Source organism: Falco naumanni, chromosome 13, assembly GCF_017639655.2.
Source record: "Falco naumanni isolate bFalNau1 chromosome 13, bFalNau1.pat, whole genome shotgun sequence".
Classification (NCBI taxonomy): domain Eukaryota; kingdom Metazoa; phylum Chordata; class Aves; order Falconiformes; family Falconidae; genus Falco; species Falco naumanni.
In genome coordinates, this window is record NC_054066.1 from 5,503,293 (window position 1) to 5,515,406 (window position 12,114).

A 12,114-nucleotide genomic window follows, 5' to 3' on the forward strand; every position below is an offset into this window, starting at 1 on the left:
AACGCCACCTGGCCGGGCGGGCCCGGGGCGCCGCCTCTCTGCACTGTGCTGGCCGGCCGCAGCAAGCGCCATCACCTCAGGGCTGCGTCCCCTCTGGAGGGCCGGGCGCCAAAGGCAGGTGGGCGCCCTCGGGCCCTTCCACAGGCTCCACCTGCCAAGGGGACGCGGTCCCCGCTTTCCCCGGCCGCCGCGCTGCGGTGGGGCTCGCCGGCTCCCCTGCAGAGCAGCGCCGCGGCGGGCAGCCCCTCAGCCGCCCCACTCCCGCTCCGCCGCTAGCGCTGACGCGGCGCCGCCACAGCCGCGCTCCTCCCTCCCTGGGGCCTCTCACCGGGCGCCGGCGGGGAGCGGGCGGCTGGCGGGGGACATGCCTCGCCGCAGCCCGCCCCGCTCTCCTGCAGTTCGGGGCTTTGCGGGGTTGAGGGTGGGCAGCCGTCCGTGGCTGGTGAGCGGGAGAGGCTGGCCTGAGGGGTGGGCGGCTGCAGGGACCACACAGGTAAATCCCAAGGAGGGAACAGACGCGGGTTATTTGGCTCAGGGCTGATGTGGAGGAGGCCCTAGAAGCCACTGGTTGCAATTAGGGGAGCGGCCCAGGCAGCCACTGTCAGGTGTGGGCGTTGTTCTCCACAGCTGGGCTCCTCGTGCTGTGCGTAACCACATGTGCTTCATGCTTACAAGTTAACCGGTGCTGCTATAAAAGTTGAAATAGGAGGCACAAGCTGCTCAGCTGAAGATAATTGAGGCTGGCTGTTTGTAAGAAAGATTGTGCGTCAGCGATTGAAACCATCTGTGGGCACAATGGGTGAGCGCTGCGTGAGGGGAGCCCGTGGGAGGCCCCAACCTACTAGAGCGGAGCAGCTCCCCTGGCCTGGCCCCCGCTGCCATGACCCCCACCCACAGCAGGGAAATATGTCAGGGCATCGCGGGCTGTCATCTGGCATGTCCCCAGTGCATCACCACATGTGCGTGTTTCCCGGTGTTTTGCTTGTTTCTGTAATCACCCCAGTGTGCCTTTCTTCGTTCCATACAGCATTAAGAAAGGGGCTCCTTCTTAACGTGTTGTCAGCTGAATTATGGCCCTCTCGTTATCCGCCTGTCGTTACCTTCCTCATTTTTCAAGATGATGAGGATTCTGGGCTCCTACTAAAGGCCCACTGATAGGAACGTGTGTGGTTTAGCACTTTCTTGCATTTGAGCGATTGCTATTGCATTTCAGGTTGTGCCGGCTGTCAGTGTACTGGTGCTCCATCATGGGCAGGTTGGCCTTCTCCCTTCCCTTTCTGCAGTTTTCTTAAGAGCATTAGTGCATGGATACAATTATATTAACGTTAAGCAAATTGTTGCTTTAAAAAGTCCTTGTAATTGAGTGACAGATGCTTATGACTGAATCCGTTTAAATACTCAATATAAGACTAAAGTTACTATTCAGGGACCTGCTTAGCATCCTGAGTGCTCCTTGACTTTCAAGTGGAAATGCTATGGTGACTAAGCACCACACAGAGTCAGTCTGGAGTTCCCAGGTTAGAAAATATACTATAATGGTATAGGAGTTCAGGTGGCACTTGCGCTGTATGTCTGGATGCAAATGAATCTTAACCTATGGTAGAATATGGATTAACAAGTTTTGTAGTAGTGTTAACAATTTTCTTTTTAAATACTTTTTTTGTGATAACAATTGAAGGAACTTTTCTGCTAGCTCTTATCACATTGTTTTAAAGTATTTATAAAGCTGAGAGCTGTATAGATATATTTAAAACATGGCTACAGAAAACTAAATTGAAAAGTGTGGTTTTGAACTTAAAAAATAATGTATCTCTTCCTTGCTGAAGTTTCCAAGTATTTGTAAATATCCTTTTATTTAAATGGTTTTCCACAGTTAGAAAGATAAGGCAACTGTGATGTGCATATATACTTAGTATTAAGCTTCAAACTTTAGTCTGTCCTTTTATGCCAGATTTAACTCCATTTATTTTTTTTATTTCTTCAGACAGGTGAGACTTATGAAGATGGGACACCTGGAAATGCGTACTTTCTTTAAGGAGTCAACCAGATAATTTATAAAGCATGTTGTAAGAGGTAAGGATGAGCTTCGGTTAAATTGTTAGATCAGCACTAATTCCTCAGAAGGCTAGAACTTCCTTTCTTCTTACACATGGCACTATGTTTAGAAACTAATCCACTTCCCAAATGACATACACTTGATAATCCACTAACTTCCTCAGGATAAGATTACAGTAGGTAGTATTTGATCTCACTGTTCTGATTCTCCCAGTGCTAATTGACTGATAAGCCAGGTTTCTCCTTAGAGAAACTGTTTTTTGCCTCTATAAGCCTCCAATATAGTCTGGGGATCTAAAAAAGAATTAATAAATACTTCATAAGCAGTAGGGGCTTTTTGCTGTATAACAAACTCACAGTGCTGGAAAATAGTGATTCATTAATATCATGTAAAACAATAAAGGAATGTTAATTAGAGACCAAACATAACATTGAATCCAAGTGACTTTAATATGTAATGTAGAATATGGTAACTAAAATATAATACATAAAGCATATGTACATCAGATATGATATATATGAAAAATAGTTAACAAAATAACGTTAAACAGCATATAAATGCATGTATCTTAGTTACATAATAAATCATACATGTACTGAAAATTTTATTAATCTGCTACTTGGATTTTTAAATGCTACCTGCGTCAGATTTTTTCCCTATTCTTGAACTCAACAAGTTTGCAGAAACCTTCTTTTTAGGTGTGTATATACACTCATTATGCATGTGTATATATATATATGTACCATGCATGTACATTGTCCATCAAGAAGTGCCACTGGTCTTTACCGTTTTCATTAAGTAGAATCCAGAATATGAAACATCGTTCTTTCTTAAATATCCCGCAGTTTACCTGAAGCTTTATTGTGCGTCCTGTGCATTTGCTGCAAAGTGTAAGCACTTACAATATGTTGCCACCAAATGCTTCAACTTACTTACAACAATGAAATATCATAAGTGAAGCAAAATATTACCCTATGACTTGTTGCTAAGCTCACATCACTTATATTTGACTGGAATACCTGAATGCCGTTATAATACTTTGCTTTTGGAAGGAACACTTACCTGACAGTTCACATCAGTCTGATACTTCTTCCTACATTTTTTCCCGACATTTTTGTCATGTGAGATTATTTACACTCCAGTTCTGTAAAGTGGTGAGTGCTCTCTCCATTCAAAGCAGTAAGTGGGGTTTTATTAAGGGTACTCTGGTACTAGTCTACGTGCTGGGAGTTCCTAGAACACCTCTGAAACACCAGTGAACTCTGCATTAAGGAAGGGAATGTCAAGGACTGATGTCTTTAGCAGTATATAGTTTCTTAAAATAGTTTTTCTAGAACATTTTTCTACATTTTAGTGAACTATGAGATGGAGGAAAAAAAGCTCTTTTTTTCCTCTATGGAGGTTGCCTTTAGCACAAAGGTGGTGTTGTTCTTTTAATTATTATTCTGATCTTATGTGTGGACACAATTGGTCACAGCTTCCATTCTTGTAAAAACGGGACATGAAATAGATGAGCAGTTTTATAGAAGCTGATCTGAAATTTTGTAGCCACAATACTGTAAAATTTTACATAATTTATCTTAATTTTCTGCATTATCCATTTAAAAATTAAAAAGTTGTCTAACACCAAAAGAAAATTGACAATATGTTAGTCTGAAAGCAGGCCAAAGAAACATGTTCTCATAGCTACACACTGCGTGAGAAATTGAATATTCACATGTATGGATTCATTTCACTATGTCTTCATTTCCTAAGGAGACATTGCTCATGTAATATAACAAGTTTAATTTAAAGTTTTTTCTCCAAACTAGTTTAAATCCAATATTGGTACACACCTTATTCAATAGGTAGATTTATCTGTTAATTCTTTAAATGGAGAATGTTTAAGCCCTGAAGACTTTTGTGCTTCCCCCAACATTGCATTAGGAGTCACGTAACTCCATGGGGTGAACTAGAATAGACTACCCACAGGCATTTTTTCCGTGGTGTGTAATGCAGATCCACAGTTGTTCTTTTGGCAGCACGCATTGAACCCAGGGCCTTTGAATCTCAGAGTGCAATATACTTACTGCTAGTATTGGATGTGTCCATAATCTCAACAGATGCAGGTGGATCATAAATCTACATGCCTCCCTGCCGCCCCCAGCAGAAGAGTGTGCATGTGAAACTGTGGGCTGTGTGTGTCAATGCTGGGCCTGCATAAGAGGAGTGAAAGCCTTCCACCTTCCCTGTCTGGTCTCATTGCCTGTGGTTTGTATCACAAGGAAACCACTCTGGGCACTGACAGTGCCACAGAGCCCAGCTTTAAAGTCAGTGAGGAGAGCAGAAGTCCTACAGAAGTCAGCTGTGAGACTGCAGGAGAGGAGATCTGGATAGTTTTAATGTAAGCAGCAGTAGGGACTCAGTAGCTCTGACGGATGAGTAGGACTTAGAGGGAGAAGAGCAACAGCAGGAGAAAGAAGGCATCAACTTGGGAGATAAAGACAAATCATTTGTTGCTCTGTCCCTGTAAGGCAGAAAAAATAAGTCTCCTGTGAAATACTGTCTCCTTTGCTATGTGGCAGCAAAGTGACTTTTCTCCTGTTACCTTTCTTTTCCTCCGTGGTGTTGGTTACTCAGCCTGAAATCCAGGGAAGAGATGTGCAGTATGGTACAGGGTTCAGAAATTCTGACTGCTCCCTTGAGGTGCTGTGCGCTCTGTTACAAGAGAGTGTTGGTGAGTGAAGGTAGCGTGGTAATTTCAAAAGGAAAGGGATCACTTGTGTGAGGAACTAGTTTCTGTATGGACTCTGCCTGTTGCTGGAATGTTAAGCCCAATGTTTATTATTATTTGATTAGCCCGAATCTACTGTGTCATTTAGTATTTCAGGAAAGAATGCCTGTATGATGAACTGCTTGGCATTTCAGGCTTTTACAGGTTAAATGGCAAGTTCTTAGCAGTCTTCTGAAATGTAGTTTTGTGCCATTGGAAGAGGGTCTTGGGCACCTATAATCTCTATTATCAGGAGATACTTATGGTAAGTTGACTGAAAGTCAGCTTGAATTGGCAGTGTTGAGGTGCTGGAGAGAGAACTCCTTTCATCTTGGTAATCATAGACTAATACTGAGAAAGTGCATACCTTATTTAGGGGACGTGATTTTATCTTATAGCATTATAGTCTTAATGCATTATGCTTTTTTAAAATCCAAATTCTGCAAAATGCAGACATCAATTAAATACTGTGGTTATATATTCTTGGTGTTATAAATTATTTACTTTAGACATCAAAATTTAGGCATCTAATCTAAGGTATTTGTCTAGGAGCCTTATATTGTCACTAGAGAGAGCGGAATATTTCCAGGGAGTCTTTCACTTTATTCTCAGTATGAGACAGCCAAGACCAGATTCAAACAGGAGTATGAAAATAATGATTGTTCTGTTAAACTGACTCCAAGGATGCCACAAAAATATGAAAACTGGGTTAGCAATGTATCCTACCTAGTATTTTGAGATTGTTTTTTAACTGGAAAAAGACGACTTTGTATAAGGTTAAGTACAGCCATTACGGATATAAGCAGCACGCTTTCTCTCCTTTAGAATGGAATCAAGTGTTATCTTTTTGATGGCAATTTTCAAGTATACCTCTTTATCCTATTCGCCATTTCTGTTACATGATAAATACATGTCTTTGGACAATATAGGGCGTCCTATAATATGCTTCATGATATTTTTATTTGTATGTTTACAAAATGCCTTTCCTCAGGTAGTAAATCTGGCCATACTACTATAATCTGCAGTCCTTGTTACTTTAAGGTCATTAAACAGTTGCCATAGAATATATAAAACATTTCTGTAAAATTCAAGAAAAAAATAGTACAACAGAAAACAATTTTACCTCTTCATACCAACTGCCCAAGTCACTGCTCATTCTGCACATACCTGTGTTTTAAAAATATAGTGGTATTTCCAGTTGTTGTGTGGCACAGTTTGACAGAAATATATTATCTTTTTTTCTTAAACCTTCTTGTCATGGCATGACTGTTCAAAATCCTACTGAAGTTTGGGTCTTGGGTTTTTTTTTATTAAAAAAGAGTATTAGTTACCACTCATCTGCAAACATGGTTTCAGGGCCGTGTGGTTGTCAAGAAGTCCTAACTATATTAGTCATGGTTTTCTGCTGCAACACCTCGCGTGGTTTCTCTAGAGAGAAATCTTTGTTGATTCTGATACCGCTATAACGTCATGGAACTATGTCATGCTATATTACACGTGTGTGGGGGGGCAGCATCCATATCTACAAATGGATTCTTCAGCGTTGCACCTGCAATATAAGCAAAGACATCTTGTGTTCACATATTTATTTCAGGGTTCTATTTAACAATAGAATTAATAGTTGAAAGAGTGAACAAAGGAAAATAACTAAAACCAAAAATAGAAATTGGCTACCACCAGAGTGCAATCAGGGCCAGATTAGCAATGACTTAAGGATTTCCTAGTTTGTTGGTTCAAAGTAGTGTTTCAGTCACAAAATACTGCAGTGCTTAGCATCAAAATCCCTCTCTTCCTGGAACTCCAGTGGATCTGTTGCTTAATGTTACTTAAATATGTTACTTACCTCTGCCCATTGTGAGGAGGAGGCAGCAGAAATGTGACTGGGCAGGGAGAGGAGGGCAGCCTGCCTGATGAACAGGGCAGGGCATCCCCATGATGGGGACATATTCACCAAAGTCACCTCTGTATCAGCAGGAGCTCACTTATAACAGGTTCTTAGTGCAAGCTCTTAAGAAGCATGTACAACAAGGCTTAGAAGTTCAACTGATAAAGTCACACCAGAAAAAAGAAAAATCTTCAGATGTGCTTGTAGGTGGCTTAATTAAGTAAAAAGCAGTTATTTCCCTCTTACCAGCTTAATTTACATTTCAGTTTTTATAAATGGAAGACACCTCTGTACTCCTTCAGTACTTTAGTTATTCTTATTTAGAAACTGATGCTTAAGATCTCCTGGACACAGCCAGTCTGTCAGCTTCTCTAGGCAGTTGCATAAATGGCTCCCCAATCTGTGCCCATGTTCAAAGTGGCTGGGAATAGCCACATTCCTGCCTGCTCCCCTGACCCAGGCATGCTTCCCAAGCAGGGAGGAGGCCTGATCCTTTGAGAATCCCAAACATAAATACTGCAGTGGTATTTGGCAGGCCAGCACAGGAATTTGTGGTATTCATAAGCTTACTACAGTTTATTTTCCTTCATCTGGCGGTGTTTTTTTCACAGGTTAAAAGTGATTGATGAACTAACTTGCCTCCTTTAGCACTGTGCAGTACAGCCTGGAAGCTGCTGGAGCGTGTTGGGTTCCCGATGCTGGGATGCAGGACTGCCGGCGGGACTGGAAGCAGCAGGACGGCTGGTGGAGCTCTGACACCTCGTGGCTGATCTCCGGGTACGTTACCTCTGTGTGGCTCTGCTGTCGCAGCTGCAGGCAGCGGGGTCCTTGCTGCAATGTCTTTACATAACAGATGTATTTCATGGTTAGGCTTTATATGCCAGCGTTGTTGAGGCCAGGTCAAGTGAGGAATTCATCAAGTTGAGTCCCAAGTTGTGTTGTTCGTAATTTTTTTTGCTAACAAGCACAGTTTCTTTGCCATGCCCCAAGTCACTGAATGCTTGCCAAAAATGCCTACATAACCTGAATGTTGGCAGTCCTTGAAAAAAGCAAAAGAGTTTAGAATGTGCTTGGAAAAACAACATGAAAAGCTGCTAAATGCAAAGGCCTTCTTCATCTGTTTGGATTGCTGCAACTTCTTTCTGTTGAATGTTCTGTGCTAAGCTCCTAATGTGTGCCTTGTCTTCAGAGGCACTGTCAGCTTGTTAATGTAGTTTGCAGATCTCTAAAGCCCCATCTGCTGTGAAAAATCACACCAAAGCCCTGTCACACGGCTGAAATAAATGTCGTATCTATTTTATAGTGAGGTGAGTGAAAGGCTCAGTGTGGTGAGGTGCTTATTCAAAATGCTACATGTCAGCATCAGAGTTGGTAACAGGATAGGGAACTTCCGAATATGTGTTCACTGCTCTGGGCCCTGGGACGTGCGGCTTGGCAGCGCAGAGGACAAGGACAGGAGGCAATAAAATGGCTCGGGTAGTAGTTGTGAGGAATGTCCACCATGTGGGTCTTACACGACAATCTGAATTGCTATGAACTCAAAACTGCCCTGTAGTCGCTGGAAAATCCGAAAACATCTGTGAACATCTTGGCCTTCACAAGAATACAGAAAGTATGTTGAAAGTACAGCTTTCCAGTGTTCATGTGTCCTGTTCATAGCTGTGTCACCCGGCATAGACTGCCTGTACATTATTATGGTCTCGGAAAGTTTGAGGCAGGGGGACTTTATTGATTATATTTATATTACTTGTGCAGGTAACTCGTTTCGTGAAGGCGTGTGCTGTCAGCCGGCGAGCACGAGGTGGCACGGCAGAGCAGCGGCACGGCCGGCGGAGCCAGCGAGGGCTGAGCCGCGGCTCTGGCCGCTGCCTCTGCAGGTCCTGAGCGCCTGCCTGGCCGTTCGGGAGGCGCTCTGCCCTGTCATTTCCGAGATACCGCCATCCTAACTGCTAAGTCCACTTGTCATGTAGAATGTCTGACATTTTAATATTTCCTAGGCAGCTCAGTCATTTCATCTAGATTCCCTAGAATTTATGGGCGGATATCAGCTCAGCCTGCACTGGCATTGTTTAATTAATCAATTCTTTCTAGCAGCTCCCCTTTTATGATGCAGTTTTTGTGACATCTCAGCTGTACCTGCAAATTAAAACTGTGGGATAGTCTCAGTGATGCCCTCACTCTCAGTTCCTTCCACCTACAAGCACATCTGAAGATTTTTCTTGTTTCTGGTGTGACTTTTTCCTTTGTCAGTTGAATTTCTAAGGCTTGTTGTACATGCTTTGATTTTTTTTTTTTTGTTATTTTTCTTCTTCATCATACAGTTTTCTAGAGGTTACCTATTTTAATCTTTTTTTCACTGCAGCAGAACACTGGCCCTTTAAGGCCAAAAGGGATGTTTTGCAAGATCAGTTGCTCATGTGCCTAAGGAAATCTGTTTAAAAATATTTGATGTAGCCTTTGCTAGAGAGAGGAGTGTCTTGGGAGTTATTACTGTCAGGGGCAAGTTAGAATGTAGGGCCACTGGTCCCTCAAGGGCCTGGGATGAAGAATCTTGCATTATAAGGTTTCTCCTTCTCTCATCAGGGACAAAGATATGTCTGTGTTATCTCAGCCTCATAATTAAGAGTGATTAGGTGAGTGAACCATGTATCTGAAGGAAGATTGGGCTAATATGGACACCCCAAGCTAGGAGAAAAGCTTGCTGATTGCAGTTGAAGGGGAACAGGAGGAGAGTCTAAATCAAGGAATTCAGGACTGGAAGCCTAATAACAGCATGGATTAGAAGATCAATAGAGACCTCAATGCTCACCCCACCCCACACACACACACCCCCCCAAAAAAAAAAAAAAGAAAGCAAGCTGATTAACTTAATTTAAGCAGACAGTGGGAAAGGGAAATCAAGGCAGGCTTTTTGCAGTAGCTATTTCTAACATGAAGGAATGCCCTGAAGCATTCTTTGTCTAGCATGGCCATTGAATTACTGTAACCTTGATGTCAAGGTTATTCAATAGCTCTGCTATCACGCAGAGCTAATTGCTCCAGCTGGTTGTGTAGATTAGAAGTTAGCTGGGAATTTTCTGACAGAGTGATTTTCAGATGGGGAATACATTACTTTTGAAAAGTTTAAATATTCTTTGTGAAAATTCAGTTTTACTGGGAAAAAAAAAATCCTTCCAGGAAAATAGGAAAAATGCCTCAATGCTTAGAAGATTTGCCAATTAGTAGAACAGAATTGATCATAAGCAGCATGCACAAAACAGACAGATGATCTATCTCAGTGGTCTGCCATAAAGGGAGATATTTAGAAACTCCCTTACCATGAAAAGTATGGTTTTAAAACACCGTAATCATGAATTGGCCCAATTTTTTAAAAACAAAATATTTTGCAGGAAGTGCTTTCATTTCCCAGTCACTTCAGTTTCTCAGGGTATGTATCATTTCAGATAGTGCCTTGAGCACACTATTGCACACTAGCAAAAATAAGTCCTATGATTTCTATTCAGAAGCATGTTTTTTAGGGAACTCCCAATTCTGCTTGCAATAGCAGGTTGGATTTCAGTCTTGCTGAAGTCTGACCACCAGCACAGAAAGACTGCAGCCGTGCTGGTGCCCCATGAGTTAAGAGGAACTCTGCACAAGGACCGAAGGATCTTATTGCTGTAAATCAGTCCTTTGTGTAATATTACTTCTCTGAACGCTGCATTTTTGCTTGCTTGTAGACCTCAAATTCTCAGCCTGTGTCAGAATGAGCTTTAGACAGGGAAGAAATCCAATGCATACTCCCTGTCCTTCTCCAGCCTTTATACGCCACTCTAGAGGTCTTAAGAAGCCAAAGTGGTGTTTTCTAGGTAGAGCAGAGGTTCCTCCACAACTAAAAGGCCAGGACTGTACTACAGATTTTGCTATGATGCAGTTATGCACAGGTCAGGACACGGGGGTGTGATGTGACAAACAGTGATGTTGCCAGAAGCCACTTGTGTAAAAAAACCTGACTGTCACTCCCAGGGAATGAAGAAGTCATACTGTAAAAACTTTTTCTGCTGTTACAAGCTGCATCTCCCTTAGAATGCTGTGCCAGCATAATATACTGCATAATATTATAATAAATAATACCTGTGCTGACAAGGCACTGAGTGTGGACCTACCCTAACTCACTAGCCCATCCTTTCCTGAAGTTATACAACAGAAAAGGCACAGAAATAAAAACAAGACAGAGCCTCTTTAACTATTTCTTGCTGGAGAAACACAGTTATGTAGTAGTAATGTGGCCCCTGGTTGGTCTGCAGTTCTGAACAAACTGTTCACATCAGTTTATATCTGTCCCCATAATTTAGTGACAAACTGCAAATGTTAGGCAGCCACTCTTCTCTGCCTTTCTTAACAGCATCATGTGTAGTTTACCAGAGACCAGTGTTTTCCTCTACCTTCGTGACTATGTTCTTTGAATTTTTTCGTATCTGCAGATCTACCCTAAGGATTTCAGACCAGAAGATGAGCTAGTGAAAGCATTTCATGAGCATGTGAACAAATAGGATTATCACAATGTGATAAAATAACTGATTGTAGAGAAATTTATCTTCTTTTTTTTTTCTTTTTTCATCATGTGACGTGAGTAACAACCTTCTAGAATATTATCTCTGAGAGAAAGTGTCTGAGCTCACTTGCTTTCATAAAGTATCCACCTGCCCCTGCAAGTTAAAATACCATCACATGTTTAGTGCACTTGATTACAGGGGCAGGGGAAGGCTGTCAGAATCTGTCTGTAATCTCTGATACCAAACAAAGTTTGCAGTTTTGCTGTCTGCAGCTTGATCCCATCCTCATTGTCTGCTTCACAGCTCACATTCAACCTCTGAGTCAAGGTCACAGACAGTCTGAAAATCAATTTTCCATGCCTCCATTACGCCTTCCTCAACCTTATTTCTTTTCTTATCTCTCTTTATGAAAGAGCTGCCTGCACAGACCTATGTTTGATGCATGGGACAAGCTCACATGTGCAAAATCTTTGCCAAATAGGAAGCCTATAATAAAATAGTCTGTAAATAATCTCTTCCTGTAGCTATTATGAGCCTTTCAGATTATTTATATTGGCTAGTCATTTGAATCTTGTCAGTGCTGCATTGTGCTGCTGTTGATTGAAATGGTAATGAATGCAATACAGTCTCTCAAATTCTTCAGTTTAAAAAAAAGATATCATTTACAGACAGCAGTGTCACAATTGGAACTGGCTTATTGATTGCTAAGTACAAGCTGGCTGTGTCTGCAAGGCACAGTCAGTCTGGATTGCAGTGAATCCTATGTCATCTTTGTGTTGCACATCTGTAGTATATTCGCTGACTTGTTAAAGGTAGGGTCAGCAAACAAGACCCTAGCGATCATTAGTAAGTACCAAACTGGTCTGTTTGCAATAAATTTTCCTGA

General features: G+C 42.0%; 1 protein-coding gene and 1 long non-coding RNA gene across 2 annotated transcripts in view; one reads left to right on the plus strand and one right to left on the minus strand.

Moving 5' to 3' along the window:
* Positions 1-393: 393 nt before the first annotated feature.
* On the plus strand, positions 394-8,932 carry LOC121097047. Its single transcript, XR_005830755.1, has 3 exons — positions 394-493; positions 1,985-2,073; positions 7,342-8,932. It is a non-coding gene; the product is annotated as an uncharacterized LOC121097047 (long non-coding RNA).
* AMER3 (APC membrane recruitment protein 3) overlaps positions 2,487-12,114 on the minus strand; it is a 41,859-nt gene continuing 32,231 nt past the window's right edge. The window contains exon 3 of the mRNA XM_040613780.1: positions 2,487-6,357. The gene's annotated coding sequence lies outside the window, so the exon portion shown is untranslated. The remainder of the gene's footprint in view (positions 6,358-12,114) is intronic.